Raw genomic sequence first — 15,441 nt, 5'->3', positions numbered from 1 at the left:
AGTAAGCCAAACGTACCGGCATGCAAACGAAGTGCAAATCTTGAGGGGACCGCGAGCTTTAATCGAAGGAATTGACTGCGTTTATTACATTTATGCAATTTTGGTGCTCCTAATCAATAAAAAAATCGATTGTACTTCAATACACGAAATTGTATACCTTTCAGCATTCCCCTTTTATTTTATTATGAAGAAAGTTGCCAGGATCATGATCAATATTCTCTCCTATTTATGGCTCCGAAATTTTATTTTTAATGTTTCCATATTACACGATCATTCGCTTATCGAACCAGTAACCTGGCCCCTCACCCGATGGTAGGCAGTCGGTCGAAAGTAATGGCAACTTAATCACCAGTAATTCACGAAAGACCACCAGAAAATATCTTGTTTTTTCTTAAGTTTTGTTCAAAATTCTCTGGGTGACCTTTATTCTTGTTTTTGTTTGCTTTTTGGGGCGATTTAAGGTGGAAAGCTATTATTATTTATTTTTTCATTTTACAGAGAAGGAATGGAGTTGGGATCACACCCAGGTTGATCTTGGTAACTCTGGTCGCCCCGGCGCCGAGACCCTGTCCTTCGCCCATTTCTGATTCGGTATGTAAATGTCGGATGCGGGCGCTGACGAATACCCTTGGACGGGAAAATTACGATTGGAGTGAGAGTAAGTTTGGAAATTAATATTAAAGGATTTTTTCATGGATAGAGTTTCCAAGTTTTCATTGAAATACCGCCGAGTGAGGTTTTAGATACTCTAAGGCTTACTGAGGGAATGGTGTACATAATAGAACGTCCTTTCGAGTTGTACAGGATATTCTGTACATCTGTGAGACTTCATTACTTTTTCAACCCATTACAAGACCAGGGAACTCAAGGCGTAATACATAACTTACTATTTTATTTAAGTTACCAATATCAGATTACACATTGTTGAAAGAGAAAAACATTGGTACGTTTAATTTTTGATATCCTACGAGCAAATTATCCGTGAGACATTGTCATAAAATCAATTTGAAAACTTACAACGCCCATTTATGAAGTACTTGTCATTATGTGGGATTCATATTTGTCCATATCGTAAAATGGCCATCAAATCCGTAGTTTATTTTGACTGTTTGTAAATCATTCGATATTCCAGCCAAAACTTTTCAGCATGGCAGGATACGGTTAAAGATTTAAATTGTACCTGAGGCCCATTGCCCTATCTCTTTGGCAACGAAAAGTTTAACTTTAAGCAAATACCCCGATAAATAATGTGCTGGATCTTGTGGAAGTTAAATTCGAAAATGTCCAAAGAAAATCTTCGCAAAATAACTTCAAGAAAAGACCTATCCTAATCGATATGATGTTTTTACATTCAGTATATATGATTATTATGTGACGTGAGCATCGCAGGGATATCCAAAAGCTATTTCCTGGAATTGCAGGCTTCCCAATCTCTAAACTTCCAGGGCCAGCGCACGTCGCAGGCCTCCTTAGCTCAGTGGTTAGAGCACTGGTCTCGTAAACCAGGGGTCGAGAGTTCGACTCTCTCAGGAGGCATTCTTTTTAATTTTGAGATTAGTCGGGCCACGATGCCAACATTTTGGGATTTGTGAACTTCGCTTCCCTCATTAATGAATGGCGAGATTTTAATCAAATTAGAGTATTTTATTCAAAATAAGGCACACAAATATAATTTTGCATTGCCTTCTGCATTTCCCTTATTATCAAATACCACTCCTTTCGAAGATAGATTTGAATTAAAACCGTGACGTTTTTGATTTCTGCTTATACTGGAACACCTATTTCTTTTAATATAAATGGCAGGAGTGAACATTCTACGTACATAATTGTTATTTAGCCGCAATATGGGAAACGTGCTTGTACCCTTTTTATTCCTTTCACTAGAAACCCAACGTTAAATGTATTATCACGTTTTATATATGATTTTCACGTCATAATCGATTTAAATTTTAACATTATTCCATGATTTATTTATCTCGTGTCGTCACTTAATCACAAGGTTAATATGTTAAAAATTTAATAAAATATTTGTCCGTTTTTTAGCCAACATACGCTTTTTGCATTCATCCAAAGTAAAATATGAATAATTTTAAGTTGAAAACCGAAGAATTGCATGCTCATTAATATAGTTTAATCGCTTTAAAAGTTACAATTCGCTAATGAGAGACAATAGCAGTAATTTTTTCTTGGGAAATATTTTTTGCAGCTCTGAAGGTTCGAGTTGAAATATTGGTACCTTCATTTGAATTTTATATGCATTATATGAATGTGAATAGTGCATTCTATATGCATCTATTACAGACAAGTACAGATTTAAACTTCCTCTAGTTGGTGATATGCGACATTTCCTTCTGGATGCAAGTTAATACGTCTGATGTAACGTGAAAAAAGCAATTCTGATGGAATCCTGGACGCGGACCATCGACTTCTGGGGGCGCACGATATCCGGCGAATATAGCATGTCCTTCCTCCCCGGGCGCACGAAAAGGCTTCGCTCCAGGAACGCCCACAATGGAGGAGTCCCCGCCGCAGTTGCACCGATCGATCAGAAAGAGGGAAGTCCTGTTTTGAGAAAGTCGGGGCGAGGATTAGAAATTCATGAACTATTAGTTCATCGCGGTAGATAAAGGGGTCGATTTCTCCTTTCGGCCACGTAAAAGGCAGGAGGTTCAACATTTAAAAACCTCTGGCACGCGATCATATTTTTCACCGATGTTCATCCCCAAAATCTTGTGAAATTCCGATCAGATCCAAAAATTGGATCTTCAATATCAGAATATAGTAGACAGGATCACCAGCACGGTGTCAATATTAGAACTCAAATCCGTAAAATCAATACGCAAGAGTCGGAGGGCTATATAACAGAACAAATTTTCACTGCTCTATTAGAGTCAAGTCAGAAGTTATTCTCACGTCTAAGACTCTTTGAGTTTTTCAATGCTTGCCAATATTTTACTTATTGTTGTTTAAGTGCCTCAATAATAAACAAATTGATAATACGTTATCAATCATCACGACTAGAGGACAAAGTGATGACTTTTTTCGTCAAATTATCTTTTGGTCATTTGAAAACGTCGTTGAAGTCTTGATTTTAGCTTGGAAGCCTAAACCTATTCATTAATCCTTGCTATAATTTCCAAGAAAAAGTCAACTGAACCTCGAGAAATATTTTTGGGACATTTTGTAAGCCCTTGGTGAGCTTTTTAACAATTTCCTTCGCGATAAAAGAAAAAAACTCCTTCAAGTGTGGGGACGCTTGAAATCCAAAGAACGGGGCGACATTAGAAGTCACGATGTTTACTTAATGCGGAGTTATCCTCAACATTAAATAAATGTTTTGCTTAAGGTTCGTGAATGAAACTAGTATTCATGCCAACTACCCCTGATAAAACATGCAGGGCCCACGAGACAGCCTCAAAAGGAATGAAACTCAAAATCGCACCATTATATTAATTATTCATCCTGTTGACTGAATAGTATGATATGAAAATTGGTTAATCAGTATGAATCTTCTCCGTTTAGGTTAGCAATATTTATATTTTAATGAGATGCACTTATGGAGGCATGCTTGTTGATTGAAAATAATGCATACAATGTAAGCTGATAAATTGTTTTCATTATTCCTCTCTTCGTGCAATTTTCCAAATCACCATGATAGAAAACCTTACTCATAAAGAAGGCTAATATTTCTGTAATTTAATTTAAAAACGTGGATCATAACTACAGAAGGGAGAATCAACGCTCTTTACATTCATGCAATTATTCTCAATGGGGCTCTGTCCTTGTTAATTTGTTGGAATATTTGAGTTATTTATTGGTGAGCATTGATGGCATTCAATGAACGGCTTTGAGTCAATTGGCAAATACAAATAGAATGTATGTATATAAGTATGAGTTGATTGAGTATTACATGCCAACAATTATGCTTTGTTCATAGGTGTAATTGTATGATAAACGCTTAAAAAAGAATTGATCTCGGAACTTTAACATTGCCTTTGTTTTTTTCAACTAACGGTAACAATAATGTCATTTATATCGTAGCCTTTAGAGATTTCATTATCAATTACATTTTTATTGATTCCGCGTAAATTCACAAATACACTTATTTTGCGGCCATTTTGTGGGACTCAAAAGAGAATAATTCAAAAGAAGTACGAGAGTGTGTTGCAATTAGAATCCGAGCTAATTCTTTGACCCCAATTGCAATAATTCGTCCAAGACTAAACGGGAAAGATTTATCTTTGGCAATCTAAATGTTTAGGAGGCATAATTTGTGTAGTCACGGCTGCAAAAAGGCACGCGTAATATGGACAAGGTATAGACGAGGGTATGCTCACTCTTCGAAAGCCGAATAATGTCTGCGCGAATAGCTTTAGCGTAAGTGAACAAATTAAATAAAAGATAATTTATCGAGGAAATTGGAGATTAGTTGAAAACAAGAGATAAGAAATTATGCATTTGGATCTCATAATTAGACAAGAACTTGGTATTTATTTACTGTAGTAACTATACTTAATAGGAATCAGATTAAACTGGATCGGGAGTTCAATTCCCTATATCTTTCCTCTCAAGCTCACATTCTAATTTCTACCGATGACTAGAAGATATTTAAACAAATACATGGTGCTGCAGACTTCAAAAATATTCAGGATGCTCTAAATAGCATCTCAGGGTGGTACAAATTTTGGTAACCCAAGTGCTACTATGTCTATCCCCGATTGAAAAATGTCCATTTAGCTTCAACTACATCATTCATTCCATGACAATGAACCATGTGTTCACAGCCGAGCGTCTTGGCGTAGAAGCTGAGAGTAAACCAAATGTCTCTGACCATATCGAGGCTGTTAAAAATAAAGCCATGCTTTTCCTAGGCTTCCTATTCCGATTCACGGAAATTAGAGATCCCCGTGCCCGAAAATCGTACTTTCCGACTGTTGCTCTTTCGTATTCCTCTTCTATTTGGTCGATATGAACCTCATGTAATCTCAAAATTCTTAAACGTTTAGCTAATTTTTATGAAAACCTAGGGCCGAAAAAATTCCTCCATTTTAGCAATATCCCCACTGATTCTATGTTTACTCTCAGTCTGAAATCCTAGCAATCACTGGCCTAAAACAAACTTCAAATTCATTTATAACACCATTGATTCCATCGTCGACAGCCCTAATCTGATTTCTCTGGCGTACTTGAAATGATCCCCTTGACCTACCCGTAACCACTTCATGATCCATACACCTGTTCCTAGATTATCGCTCAATGAGCACTCGCTTTTTTTCCGTCTCTCCGAAACTCACTTCCTGATTACATTGATCCGTTTAATTCATCCTTAATCACCTTTAACTCTTTACGATAAATAATCAAAACCTTCTGTTTCATCATTTTAACATTTTTCACCTGTAATCCTGATGATTCTTGAATGTATTCGTCTCTTATTCTATATATTAATTGTCGTTATTGGCTGTATACAGACAATTTTTCTTTGGAAATAAATTCCATTTTAATTTATTTTAAGGCGTTAAAAAATCATATTTCATTAATGTGATCAAATATTTGCGTTATTGTATATGAGGACTTCCAATATTCCCATCTTCGAAATAATGGACCATTAATTTGTGTTATTTGAATATTTGAAGAAACAAAACAAAATATTTCTTATATATTTATCAGTTTCGTGGTATAAGTATTACTTTCTCTTGAATAAATCCACGATTCAATTATGTATGCACAATTTCAGTTCTTAGAAGCGCGAAAAATTAATGGAAAGTTGAAAAAAAATACTCTTGAAAAACTTTATGGACGGAAATTTAGGAATATTCATGGAGATATTGAGATGATAGGATCGAATTCTCATTTTACTTGCGATATGTTGATTGCAAAATGCTAGAATATTTTAAGATTGGAATAAACTTTAGCTCCAATGAATGTAAAACTCCAAAAGCCGTAAACAGTTTACCTCTCTAAACAAAGTACAAATGAAATAAGTTGGCTAACGCCACAAGTCAAGAAGGGGTAAAAGATAAAAAGGAGAGGATAAGAAAGGTGAATACGTTCTCTTTTATCTCTCCTTTTTATCTTTTACTCCTTCTTGACTTGTGGCGTTAGCCAACTAATTTCATTTGTACTTTGTTTAGAAAGGTAAACTGTTTACGGCTTTTGGAGTTTTACATCCATCAATATTACTAGCCCTAAGAGCTCATTTCTATCAATATAAGCTTTAGCTCATTGTAGTCATCTAACTGTATGTTACAATGTGCGTATTTCACCGGCTCCCGTGGGACAGATGACTTCCGCTGTTCAAAACTGACACCCTACTCTTATTGAAATATTCAACTTCCTAATATTTATGATTATCATATTCGATTCCAATGTATAATTTCCGCTTGTAAAAATACGAGATGTCGTCTCGTATAACGTTTTCAAAACTCAGAAATTAATAATACACCATCAAATTACCACGAGATGCATATACTTCGTAAAAATGAAAATTAAGTTTCTGTTTTATTGAGTATTTTATTTGATTATACCCAGGAATATTGCTGTGTTATTATTTTCATCCAAATAAGACGAAATCAAAAAAATTGAAAGAGATTTTAATTTTTAATTAATCGAAAAACTTCTAATTTTCTCAATGATTTGAAAAAAGTTTTATTTTCCGTAATTTCCCATGAATCGCAACGATTTGGCCAATTGACTTCATTATACCATATTTAATACCATACCAAAAACATAATGGCTGTGTTGCGCAAGAAGCGTAGATTATTTAGCTACCATTTGGTAGGTTTTGGTCATAGTTAAGGAATTCGTTATTAACAGCTTCTCTAGTGCACTCTAATTGCATACTTTTTACGTCGCTGTAGTATTTATGCATTGTTTCATTAATGTTTCTTTGTTACTAATAGTTTTTATTAGAAAGCTATGTTCTTATTTCAAATCTATTTAAGTGTTAGAAATACATCCTTCTGAGATATGATTTAGGAAACAGCTTTATTACTCAAAGGTCTTTGTTTTTGGCTTTCAGTAGAGTTTTCATCTTGGTAGGTAACTATTATTGTGAAATTCAGTGGATGAATTGTGAAGCTTTCGATTTGATGCTACCATACTTTTTTTATCCGATCCTTTCCCCGCTCGGAAGTACGTGTAGAATGTAGACGCATGCGGTGTTTAATTTATCGGTTTCCGACGTAAGAACACGTGAGATCTGTTAAATAATTTAGAACTTTATCTATTCAGCAAGTGATATTAATAATATCTCCAATTAATCCGATCACTCTTTGATATGATCTATGAAAATTGGCATTATTGGTAATAAAATATGCGATTTTTGTTTTGATGTAAACATATTAAACACCCTTGGTAGATGGCTAATGTCGTGTGATGCCGCCGTTAAACGAGAGTAGTAAATCCTCTCCCCGTGCTTGTCTTCAGGCATGGTCATAAAATTTCTTATTGTAATTTAAAACATGTCCTACATTAAAAAATAGAGAAAAAGATAACAGTGACCCATTAACCCATCTTAGGTTTTTGACAGTCTCGTTACGTCTGCTTGACTTTAGAGTTGCCTTTTTCTGTATTATTATTATTTGGGGCTGGTAATTATGATATGAAATGAGTATAATTTGGCTAATTGGAGTAAAGCACTTAATCGTATGCACAGAATTTACAAAGAGGTAGTCTGAACCCTATTGTAAATCAGATACTTCATTTTCTAATAAGGTGCCCATATGGCTAAATTGTGTAAAATATATCGTGCCATCCGTAGAGTTGTACACTTCTATGAAAAGTATCATAGTTATACATGTTTTCTATGCCATAGTAAGAGTACTCGAACTCATGAGGGAACTTGAAGTTATAATTCATGCATGATTTGCTACTATGCTATGCCATGTAATACCTACATGATCCCGTATCAGTAATAGATATTCACTACATTATCTTTTTCCATCGATGATATGGTAAATAAAAGAACATTTATAAGAACATTTTTATTTTAATATTGTCAATAGCTATTAAAAGACGGTAAATTGATATTATTACTATTCTATTTAATAAAGTTTTCTCGGGCCTTCCACCGGGTCAGGGGCTCCATATTGGCCGAAACGTCGGCCACAAGACATATGAGTAATTTTTTTTTAATTTTAGGGGTCACATTAATTAATTTATAATTTAAATTTCTTCTGACATTGATAGAGGTTCCAAATGTACATACTTGATGCCTTACGACGGACCACTACTTTCACTTGGGCGTTTTCAAGTGCAACACACGCATGATTTTTTTCATTTTTATCCAAGTGGGATGCTGTTTACCTAATTTTTAATTGGTTAATTCGGAAAACTTTCGTTTTAAACAGGTCGCAATTCATTAGCAATGGAACTACGACGCTAATTAACAGCTGGCTGAAACATTGATTGGTTTTGAGTTCCAAAGAAATGGTTTCAGAAAAGGAGAGGGAAAGGGAGAGGGAAAAAGAAAAAAGCTTGAAAACTTTTGCTCACTTAATTACGGGAAACGAGTGGAAAGCGATATTCAGGAACTATGTACTGAAGATGCTTCCGGGGTTTATTTATAAAGGAATGAATTTCGCTTTTAATTGATGAGTTCTCTACGAAGCTATATATACGGCTGAATATATGGAGAACATGGTTAAAATCTCGAGTTAATGATTTGATTTAAATAAAGTAATTGATTACAGATTGTCATAAAACATAATTTTCAATAGGTGAATGGTCAAGGTGGTTCCTTAAGCACTACCAAATTTTCCACCCGCACTTCGCAGGGAAGCATGCACTCCTAGAGAAGACGAAATTGAAGAAAGTTTAACACATATAAGGAATAATGTAATGGAACCGCATAGTAATGTAGAGAACGTCTAACTTCCCACCTCCGAATTCAGAATACTTCAAGCTATACATGCTCGTATATTCCATCATGTTTAGAAATAAAACTTTCAAGTGGCCACAAAAATCTTGATATAAATCTTCAAAATGGTCACGGTATGTACCTGTATGACCATTTTGAATGGCCGTACATACGAGTACTAAGGCCATATAATACATACTTGTGGCCATTTACAATGGACATATAAATCGCCAATTTGACAGCATTTCATAAATATTTGGAATATTTTTAAATTATCAAATTTTGTGACTATTTAAAGGCTTTTCATTCAAATTTTAAAACAAAATATATACGCTTCAAACAATTATGTGGAAGAACAAAACACTCTTAGAAGTGACCCAAACAGTAAGTGCCACGAGATAAACCGAATTAATTACTGAACGAAAGCGAAGGATTGAGAAGAAAACCAACCAAGATATCCAGAATTAATTTAAATGGGTACAAAAACTAAGAGTTTAATATTTTTGTTGGAATCGTATGTGAGATAATATTATGTCTCTTCCGTGGTAATTTTGACCGAGTTTGAGTTCTAGAGACAATCGTTCTGTATTTTGACTCTTTTTAGAGAAGATACTTAATTTAACCACTCTGTCTTCGATGGACACGTAATTTTATTTTTTACCCCGCAAGCTACTACTAGGGTGTGTGGTAGGTGGTGATACTCCTACATAATAGACTAATATTTAGCCTAACATGACCCTAACGCGGTCGGACAATGTTATTACGGTGACATCTTAAATCTACCTGTTCTACCCGTAAAATCTCTAATTTTATTGGCATGATCTCTCCTACCGTAGTTTGATGGGGGTAATAATACAGTATCAACATCACTGCGAAAGAGACACCCATCCAATTCATGCAAGAGCTTCAATCTATAATTTAACCTTCGCTCCTTGAGTGATTGCCACCCCAGCTGCTCTAATATTTTGGATGCGCTCCTAAGTTCATTATTACAACGTTTCACAAATCTAACTCCTCTACGCTACAATTCATCAATTAATCCAACTCCGTGAATATCCTATATACTCGCAGTGTATTCTAACTGAGGCCTAACCAGCAAAACATAACATTTTTCTTTTACTTTTTCATCACATTTTCCTGGTAATCTTCTAATGTATCTTAATTTTTTGTTAGCTTGCCCACATATTCCTCATATCAGTATTTCACCCAGGAGAGATTATGAGTTAGGGTAACGGCTAGGTATTTAATTGAATCTACACATTCCATTTCGGTGTTACCAATGCAGTAGGCGTCCGGGTCGGAATTGCTCTTTTTCCAAGAAATTTATGACTACGCCCTTTTTTATGTTTAATTCAAATTGCCAAGTGTCGCATCAGCGGTGTATAGCATTAAGGTCATCTGAGAAAGCTACTGTGTCCTCAGGATCCCGGATATCACGGTAAACCGCTGCATTATCGGCAAATAAACGTATCTTTTTAGTGACTACGGAGTCAATGTCGTTAACGCAAAGTAGGAATAAAAGAGGTTCAATGAGACTTCCCCGGGGAACACCCAATTTAACTTCTACTGCATTTGAGCTAACACCATTATCACTAATCTTGCTGTCGACCATTCAAAAAGTCTTTAATTCAACCCTGGATATTTTTATCTGTCTATTCTACCTTTGCGAGTAGTTTACTATGAGGTACTTAGTCGAAGGCGTTCTTAAAATCTAGAAAATCGCGTCCTTTGGAACATTGCATTCTCGTGGGGTAAGAATATCATGAACAAATATCGCAAGTTCTGTCTCGCAGAATCTATCTTTTTGGAACCCGTCTTGATTTTTCATAAATATCTCCTGATTATCGAGTTGTCTCATTATCGAACTAAAAACTATATGTTACATAGCCTTGCACGAAGTGGAAGTGATGGAAATAGATGTGTAATTACTCGGTTCCTCCTTGTCACCGTTTTTTCATATTGGTGTTAATTATTGGTGCTCATTGGTAGTAAGAGTAGTTTTGAACATCAGAAATAAATACTAGAATTTAAATTGGCTTCCCATCAGCCTTCCTAACAGCTTTCGACTTTGAAAGGCAGAATTTCGTTTCGGAAACGTTGATGAAAGTATGTAGTAGCATTATCTGACATCACAATGACACATAAAATTGATAGAATATAATTTTACATATTAGAAACTCCTTTTCTGAGGATATAAGGTCAATTTAAAGAATATTACCAGAAACCTTTACATTTAACTTCCTCAGATTATACTTTCTCCTTTCTTGTTAAATATTAATCCACTTACTTCATTTCGTTTTCTCCGATTATGTATATTTATTACTTAAGTAGCCACTACAAACTTTTAAAAAATAATTAAACATGCATGCGGTTGTATTCCCTGTACTTACTCTCTCTATTGCTGAATGCAAATTACAATGATTTTTTTGGAAATGAGATTGGACAAAAAAATTCTTATTCATTCGATCCTTGGATATGCAGTAGTTATGGCAGTAATTAGAGCCTGTGTCGTACGCCATTAGAGATGCATGAATATGATAATAACATGAATATGTGAAGAAAATGTTTTTGTTTCATGTGATGTCTATTTATGAATATTATTAATTACGCACAGTCCCAAATTATGCGCATTATTTCTACTTTCATTAGACCGTGGGATCTATCACAGAAAAATTTTGGATGTGAGGTCTTAGTATTTCACTGTGGAATTTGGAGTTAGACTTAAGGCTCATAAAATGAACGGCAGATACCGTAAGTATTTTTTAAATACCATACGTGGAAACATTGTGGAATTAATGAAAATCCATACTGAAACATAAATTTTCTTTTCTACGCTTTTCTTGGGATATGGCCTCACGCGTATTGCGCTGTACTGCTTTGCGCTGGATATCGATAAAAGTTGGGAATATACGAGGTTATTTTTTAAATATAGATGAGGTTTATCATTTCACGTTTTTGCACATCTTTTTGCTTGAAAACGCTCGGTTTCTCGACTTGATTTTGTTGTGACTTCAAGATTTGCGTGGGAAACAAGAGGTTAAACTATCATTTGTGGATGAGCTCAGCGTGTTCCTCGGGCTTTCACCGCGTTTATTGACATTGCCCGACAGCGGTAAGGTAATATTCCGGTCAAAATCAATCTGGTGTGTATTCACCCCCTGCCACACACCCTCACAGGGTCTTAATAAATGAAAAAAATAAAGTTTCTCTGGCATTCCATTTGGAGTTCTGAGGTGAGGGATAAGGTAGACTACTGCATTTTTGCAGTTTTTATTGAAAAAATTGCAGCAATCTATGATAATCCTGAGGACGACAACTGGAAATCTGGAGAAACTATTACTAGACCAAGTCAACAAACGCGGGGAAAACCTGAGAAACAGGGATACTTCATAGAAATCCACACCATGGAAACCTCCGAACGAATATCAATAGTGGATTTTATCACAATTTATTCTTCCGGGCAGTCTTTTCTTCCTTATGCCTACTTCCCTCAGTATCAGAAATATACTCGTGGGCCCTGTTTCTTTCGAGAATCCAATCTCTCACTCTTGTTCTCTTCAGAGTACACATTTCTGTTTTAGCCCTTATTTTTTAATAAAAATACTTATTTTTTACGCAATACGAATTTTTATTAGAATTAGTAGTTTTCTATAGAACTGCCTTGTTGAAAAGCCATTAACATCACCATCATCATCAGTGACTCAATCCGAAATTGGGTTGACTGCAGCCCTTCCCCTATTCTCATTATAATGCTAAATCCCAGACGCCTCAATTGCCCTTCCGGCCTTCATTCCCAATTACTTGCCCGACTAATTTACCCCTTTGGAATTCTTCGTGTGGCCCTTCCCTTCTTTATGGTTCTAATAAAACCATTACCTCTCAAGGTGTACCCATTCCACCTGGTTCTTTTTTCCCCTAAACTTCCTTTTCCTGTTCAAATATTTTGCTCCCTTACTCTCTTTTCAATTCATAAGCCCATTTTGTCCATGTCGCTGATCCACTGAGTGACGCATTCCACACAAATATTTTCACGCATTTCTCTTTCATATCTCCTTTGTAAGCTTACCGTCTTTGAGCGTTGCCATTAATTATTTTATTTTTATGACTCTTCTGCAAATTTCTTAGTATTATTTTATATTTTACTACAGATATATAGAACGGGTTTTCACTTATTGGTTGCGTCTCCTGATCAAAATGATCTACCAAGGAATATCCGAATCCATCACAGTATTCGTGCTCATAGCAGTGGATTCCATTTACCTGAAGTATGAAGCATTCTTTCAATGGGGGTGCAATTTAAGTAGTGCACGTTCATTAAACTTCTTGGCTTCTCTGTAGGAATTTAAATGGAGCAACCGCTCAAACGTTGTTGGCTTGCCTGTAGGCATTCTGCGAGCTACCATCGAGCGCCGATCTTCAAAGCGAGCAATGAATGAATGGTTTGCGGCACCAGACGCCGCCTCTACCAAGAAGGGCCCCTCCACGAGGGGTGGGTTGTTTGGATAAGTAACTTCAAGGAGGGGCCGAAGGAGTGGATGGGGTAGGTGGGGTGCCTGGGGGAGAGGCACTAATTAAAGGTCATTTCGGAGGGCGCTCTCTGGGATTTCAAGGGCTCTCATCCCCTCCCTCCTAGTCTCTCTTCCCTTCCCGCCCCACCCCTTTGTGCTTCGGACAGGGTTTATAGCAGTTTCTCCTTCGTACCCCTTCCCCCCATCCTCTCCTTTTTTCCCGTCGGGAGGGGGAATTACTGGGGTGGTCGTGGAGGTTTTAGATGGATTAGTGGTGCAGGAGGGGGGACGAAGAGGGGGAAGGCAGAAGGAAGGACCACGAAGCGTCGGTTGTCGTACCCCCCCCCCTCGTCAGCAACCCCCTCGACAACCCCTAACCCCCCCCCCAACAACGAGAGGTAGCACAGGGCAAGCGAGCAAGCCACATGCCGTGCCATCCACGGCGCAGCCCACCCCGCGCAGGGTCCCCCTCGCCCGCAGAGCAGCGACGGCGTCGGGGAGACGCGCGCCTTCGCATCGTCGCCATCTTTCCCGACCTCTGAACGATTCCCGGCGGGTGGGAGAGAGGATGCTCCCGGAATTCGCGTTCATCGGACCCTACTCGCCACCCACGCGGTCTGCCTCACTCTCCTCCCCTTCCCGCTCGCACCGCTTACAGCCATTGCCGCACCCAGGTGCTATGACGACCTGCGGAGAATCGATGCCGCGGTGGCGTTGGCTGTGAATCCCGGCGCGTCCATACGATCCAGCGTCCTGATTCCGATATTTGACTTCGCTGCTCGTCCCCTTGACTCTCGAATTGTTCTGCTTAGCTCTCGAGATCCACCTGGATAGATTTTCGTGAGCATACCTATCTCCGTGAAAGAGTACCTTGCTGAAATAAAATTGGGCAGACAAAATGAAGAGATGCAAATAAAGCATGAGCTCAGTAGGGAACATCCAAGAAAAAAGGAAGAAACGAATAGGATGCAACATGGAAACTGATAGATTCGTAAGGAGTAGAATGACAGGTAGATGAAGTATAACCATAAAGAAGTAAGACCAAATAGCAACTGGATATTCAGGGAAAATTAAGTCCGCTGCGAAATTGTGGAGCAATAAGCCAGTGAAGAAATTATGATGGAAATGGAAGGAACAGAAGATTGGCACTTTTAGGGATTAAAGAAAGTTTTACGATTTTAGTGGGTGACTAAGTCGGAATTAAAATTAGATTAAACCTGGAATAAAATTGGGTCCCATTTTTCTGCAAACAATCGATTAGAAAGAAATAAATCCTTGAACTACTTGCCACTATGCCATCAAATTATCCGCGTGTACTCGTCTACATTGCTTATTTCAATAAAATTAATGGCTAGATGTAAATGTAAAGAAAAAATATAAATATTTCGGTTGATTGATTAATACCAATTTACTCGAACGATCTAGTAACCTGAGGCTATTCTTGCAAAGGAAAAATAAATTTCCGCGTATGCTTATGATTATTCATCTGGCTTTTACTACTGTTAGACGCTCCCGCTGAAGCTGGTAATTGGTTCGATTTCAAACTTATTTTTAAACTAGCCCTTCTCTGTAATTAATAGCTTCCGGCGTAACTTTGTAGAATTGTCCCATAGTGAATAATGTTAAATTAAAACTTTAAATAAGCTTTATTGCGACCTAGGTTTCACTGCGGTACAGCTTCTTCGGGCAGGAAGATGCTGCACTGCAGTGAAATCTAGGTCGCAATAAAGCTTATTTTTCATGAGAAGTTAAAAGGTTTTGCTTTAATATTATTCATTAACCATTCTCTCTTACTCGTTTTCCTCCCCTCTGCGAATAAAGTCCTAAATGCACAAAATTCGTTCTATTCATTTTTTTATTTATGTACCCTGCAAGGCACCGCAAAGGTGTGTGGCAGGGGCCACATAATGAATATACCACTACCTGGTCTCAGCTAAGGTTTCGCCCAGGGCTATCATAGGGATTTGAGTCCAAGACACTTCAGGCGACAATGTAATATAATAATGAATAAACCTACCAGACTAATTTTTACTCGGACATGACCTTACCGCGGTCGGACAATGTAACTTTTCCCTT

At 37.1% G+C, this 15,441-nt stretch overlaps 1 non-coding gene across 1 annotated transcript; it reads left to right on the top strand.

Annotated features, from left to right (window-relative positions):
• Window positions 1-1,463: 1,463 nt before the first annotated feature.
• On the top strand, window positions 1,464-1,536 carry TRNAT-CGU (transfer RNA threonine (anticodon CGU)). Its single transcript has one exon. It is a non-coding gene; the product is annotated as a tRNA-Thr (tRNA).
• Window positions 1,537-15,441: the final 13,905 nt, after the last annotated feature.

The sequence above is a fragment of the Hetaerina americana genome, unplaced genomic scaffold, assembly GCF_022747635.1.
Source record: "Hetaerina americana unplaced genomic scaffold, ioHetAmer1.1.p SCAF_10, whole genome shotgun sequence".
Taxonomy (NCBI): domain Eukaryota; kingdom Metazoa; phylum Arthropoda; class Insecta; order Odonata; family Calopterygidae; genus Hetaerina; species Hetaerina americana.
The sequence above is the reverse complement of the archived record's forward strand: the minus strand, read 5'-3'. Positions and strand labels throughout refer to the sequence as shown.